At 54.2% G+C, this 5,000-nt stretch overlaps 1 pseudogene; it reads right to left on the bottom strand.

Moving 5' to 3' along the window:
* Window positions 1–5,000, bottom strand: part of LOC143350727 (large subunit ribosomal RNA) — an 8,937-nt pseudogene that overhangs the window by 2,043 nt on the left and 1,894 nt on the right.

Here is a 5,000-nt window from a genome sequence, read left to right on the forward strand (position 1 = left end):
CGTCGAGGGGGACGGAGCCACTCACGATCTGAGCGTCGATGATGCACACTTGTTGTGCCTTGACGGCCACCAGGTCCGGTTTCCTACGCCCTTCATCGGTGTTAAAAGAAGGTTCCTCCAACACCATCCAGCCATGGTCTCGCAATCCAGACGCGAGAGTCCTCGCAACGGCATTATGCCGTTGGATTCTGCCACCGTGTGTTCTGTGGCATGACTGGATGATGTGAGAGGAAGTCTCCGCGACGCCACAATGGGCACGACACCGGATGTCACGCTGGGCCCGCCTGATACCCCTCGTAGTCCGTACTAACGAAGGAAGGCTGTTGACCTGCACATGTACATATTGTACGAAATCCCTAGCGGGCACAGCGTGAGATCCGGCATCGACCCAATGTGTTGACAAACCGGCTGTTCTTGGGCACTCCCGCAATTCCCACCCATCGGTGGAAGAGTGGAGCCGACGCGCCCACCACTGCATCCTCCTATACCGGGAGGAAAGGTCTTCGCCCCCCCGGTAAAGTACGGCTCTAGCCCACCGTAAGCGCTCTTGCACCCACGGTAGGTCTACACATGCACGTACCGCTATCGAGGATGATTGGCTCAAACTCATGTACCGTTGGTACATGAGTCCTGGAATTGTGGTGGACATTGCGGGAATGCCCAAGCCGCCGTCGCGGACTGACGCGTGGAAGTAACCCACCGCCACATCGGGAGGTAGCCTGAGCCACCTTCGAACAGCACTTCGGGTCTCGCGGTCAAGCCTTCGGAGGGCACCAAGGTTCGTTTTTCCCAAGACCGTGGAGTGGAATATTCTCGGCAGCAGGAAGCAGCGCAAGATTTTAAGGCGCTGTTGAGGCTTCAATGGAGCTCTCGTGATCCTGTCTAAGTGTGCTCTAAGTTCGTGGCGAACACACTTAGTACCCTCAGGACAAAAATCAACCCCCAAATATCGCCAGGCACCGACAGACGATATCTGAGGGAGGAAGGCACCACTATGCAACCTAAAGGTCGGAGTGGAGATGATCTTCACCTTCTTTTCTTTGCCTGAGGGCACAATAGACAGGACCGAACTTTTCCGCTCATTGAGAGCCAAGCCATACTCCCTTGCTGCCGACTCTACACGGTCTAGGATGGTCTGGAGGCCCCACTTAGTGGTCGCAAAGAGCAGCACATCGTCTGCAAAAGCAATGCTCGCGACGCGTTGCTCTCCGACCACATATCCCACACCCGGTGGAATAGACGCCAGCACTCTATCTATCGCGAGACAGAAGAGTACTGGCGACAGTGGGTCTCCCTGACGAACCCCTCTTCCTAATTGGAAGAACTCCGAACGCTGACCACGAGACTCAAAGGTCGTCACACCGTGTTGGTATACATCCCGAACGTACCGTCGGAATCCGACCGGCAATCCTAGGCGCTCGAGAACGTCACTGATCGCGGAGTGGCTAACGCTATCAAACGCTTTTGCCACGTCGAGAGAGGCAATATGAACCTCTCTCAACTTCCTCCGCGCGTCCTGAATGATGGTCGCCAGGACAGCAACGTTCTCGGCACACCCGTCGTCAAAGCATCGCTGCTTTAAATCGACGAGTCCCAGCTGGCGTAATCGCTGGGCTAGGATGCGGTGCAGTTGTCTAACGACAACTGACACGATAGAAATAGGTCGGAAATCCGCGGCCGTCGGTCCGTCGACCCCCTTCGGAATGAAAACGGTTCTACTAGCGAGAACCGACGGGGGCCAACGACCAACACTTAGCACGATGTTGTACAAGAGGGCTCGCAACGAGGGTGGCACCGATCTCCACAAACGCGGAGAGACACCATCCAAACCGGGGGCCGCATTGAGGGGTATCGTAATAGACGATACCTCCTCGATGGAAATTGCGGCCCACACGGAGGCAACTTCCGCTCTAGGCGGGGTGGGAAATCCAGGACGGACAGGTGTTGAAGGCTGAGATACGAGGGGACCCCAGAAAGCTGCCATTGTGGCCACATCAGGGATCTGAACCTCGTTCTCAGCTCCGTCCAAGATTTCCTTAGCCGCACGTGACATGTCCTTACGGAACATGCGTTGGATGCGACTATATTCTTGCCTCCGCCGCTGTTTCCGGTTAGGATTAACCCAGCGCGGTCTAATTGGTGTCGTTCTAGCCTGATCAACGCCGAGAGAAGGGCCCGAAGGGAAGGAAACTTCGAGCCAACGCGAGACGCCGGCAAGAACGTCATTACCCATCAGGTGTTCGCGTGCCAGTCGCACTAACTCGTCTGAGTTCCACCCGTGGATATTGGCTACCACCTCAATCAATGGAGGGGTAGCCAATCGCGGAGCCGGATCCACAAATATATCCACGGGTGACTGACCGTCTGGCCTAGGTAATGACGTTCTGTTTCTGGGTGGCGTGATACGGGGAGGAGCTTGTGCAACCTCCTCCGCGGAGAGATAGCCATCGCTGGATGATGACTCATCGGCTTCGGCAACCTCTTGTAGCAAATTTGCTACAAGCCGCCGATACGCCGGTCTCTTCCGCGCACCTTTAATCGAGTCGAGTGTCCTGTTAGGGACAATCGACAAAAGGTGCTGGTTCAAGAAGCGTACACCGCGGCGTGCCGCGGTAACCTCTTCTCTAGCCAGAAGGAGGAGCTCCTCATCACACCACGCTCGTCTCGTTCTCTCAACGTTGATCCCCTCGTTGTAGGCCTCTCGGTGCTGGTGACGCATATGCTGTCCGAGTCCGATGGCGGTTGGGAAGGACCTGGGGCAATGAAGGCACTGGTGTTCTGCGCGCTGAATGGACTGTTGAGCCGAGGAGGCTCCCGCCCCCGAAGGTTGAATTGGCACTTCGGGAACCGGAGCCTGCTCAATACGAGGGCGTGACCGTAGAGCGCGAGCCCCGTCTGGTGGTCTGGCAGGGGGCGCATTTACGGCAACGCGGGTTCGCCGAGGTCGCTGCTGGGGCGCGGGTTCGGGAGAAGGGGAAGAGTCGCGGGAATCTACTGGATCAGTAGGGCCGGCGGGCCGAGGCCCCCGCCGGCTAGTGGTCATACTTCGCGTTTCGATCGGGCCTACTGAATGAACCCCCGACGGGAAGGCAACCCCCCGGAGGTTTGAAGCCAGAGCCCTGTTGGCCGTTGCGAGGCGGCTGGATTGCCGACCCGCAACGTTGCCCGGTCCCCACCGCGAGGAGGTATGGGTTGGCACATGGAACGAGGATATAATATCCGCCGATCCTTTGAGGACCACCGCTCATAAATCTTTGATTCACGAAAAATCAGCCCATCAGGCCCAAATGTCAGAATTCGCCTCACAGGTTACTCACGCTTCTCAAGCGATAGCGGGAACCGTTCGAGCTATTGAGGAAACCCGTCTCAAGCAAGTGAGGGAGGAGACGATTCCACCTCCACCTCCTGCAATAATCTCATACTCAAGACCCGTGGCAGTCTGTTGCCCTCCTGCAGAGTCGGAGCCATGCTGTCCTCCTCGAGAATCCTCAGGATCTCCAGACTCAGATCCCGGACCTCAACGGTCTACAGTGGTTAGGATTATCAACCGAGATGGCACCTACATCGCTCCCTCAGCTGTCGCTCGAGTGGAGAAAGGAATGTTAACATCATTGGATCTCAAAGTTCCTGGGCTGAATTCATTGAAAGCACTAGTGGGCAAGCCAATAGCACTAGCAGCCATGGTGCTCAATTTAGACTTAGCACACCTGGAGACCAAAGGGGATAGTCAGCCAGATTGGCTCCACCAGTTGTTGGCGACCAACCATGCTAATAGGAAGCAGATTGTAATTAACGCCTTGAAAGCTTTACCACGTCGTGAATACCAGTGGAAACTCACTTTATAAAGATCTTAATGAAATCCATTAGTTTCATTATTAAGAGAGTCATAGTTACTCCCGCCGTTTACCCGCGCTTTTTTGAATTTCTTCACGTTGACATTCAGAGCACTGGGCAGAAATCACATTGCGTCAACACCCTTGGGGGCCATCGCAATGCTTTGTTTTAATTAGACAGTCGGATTCCCCTAGTCCGTGCCAGTTCTGAGCTGAGTGTTGAATGGCGGCCGAAGAGGACGATCGACGACGGCAAGCCGCCAACGAAAGCCTCGCAGCAAGGAAGATCCGCGGGAGGCCAAGGCACGGGACCGAGCTCGGATCCCGACGAGAACGAACGAATCCGTTCAACGCCGTTCACCTCGCCCAGGCCCGGCACGTCAGCCAGACTCGCTTCCCGACCAAGCCCGACACGCCCCGCTCCTCAGAGCCAATCCTTATTCCGAAGTTACGGATCCAATTTGCCGACTTCCCTTACCTACATTAATCTATCGACTAGAGGCTCTTTACCTTGGAGACCTGCTGCGGATATGGGTACGAACCGGCGCGACACCTCCACGTGGCCCTCTCCTGGATTTTCAAGGTCCGAGGGGAAGATCCGGACACCGCCGCAACTGCGGTGCTCTTCGCGTTCCAAACCCTATCTCCCTGCTAGAGGTTTCCAGGGAACTCGAACGCTTATACAGAAAAGAAAACTCTTCCCGGATCTCCCGACGGCGTCTCCAGGTCATTTTGGGTTACCCCGACGAACTACTCTTACGAGGGCCCGAATGGTATACGGTTCCGCTGCCGGGTTCCGGAATAGAAACCGGATTCCCTTTCGCCCGATGGGTGTGTGTCTCTCTCTCACATCGCTCAAGTTATTTTATTTTATAATCGTTTCGCACTTGTGTGACTCGTTTTTCTTTTTGGTTAAAAAAAACGTTTAAAAAATTGCTTTTACACATATTTTTTTTACACAACTCTACTATACTGTTGTTGCCATGATGGATCTTAATAATATAATATAATAAATATAATAAATATATATATATATGTATGTTTTTTCTCGTGTTCGAGTCAAAGTGGATGATTAAGCTTTGTAATAACTTCGTTTCGTTTCGTTTGCTGCGTTTTTTTAGGACACCTCATCTTCATAGGATTTCTCTTAGGGCTTAGGATCGACTG

The sequence above is a fragment of the Colletes latitarsis genome, unplaced genomic scaffold (assembly GCF_051014445.1).
Source record: "Colletes latitarsis isolate SP2378_abdomen unplaced genomic scaffold, iyColLati1 scaffold0025, whole genome shotgun sequence".
In the NCBI taxonomy this organism is placed as follows: Eukaryota; Metazoa; Arthropoda; class Insecta; order Hymenoptera; family Colletidae; genus Colletes; species Colletes latitarsis.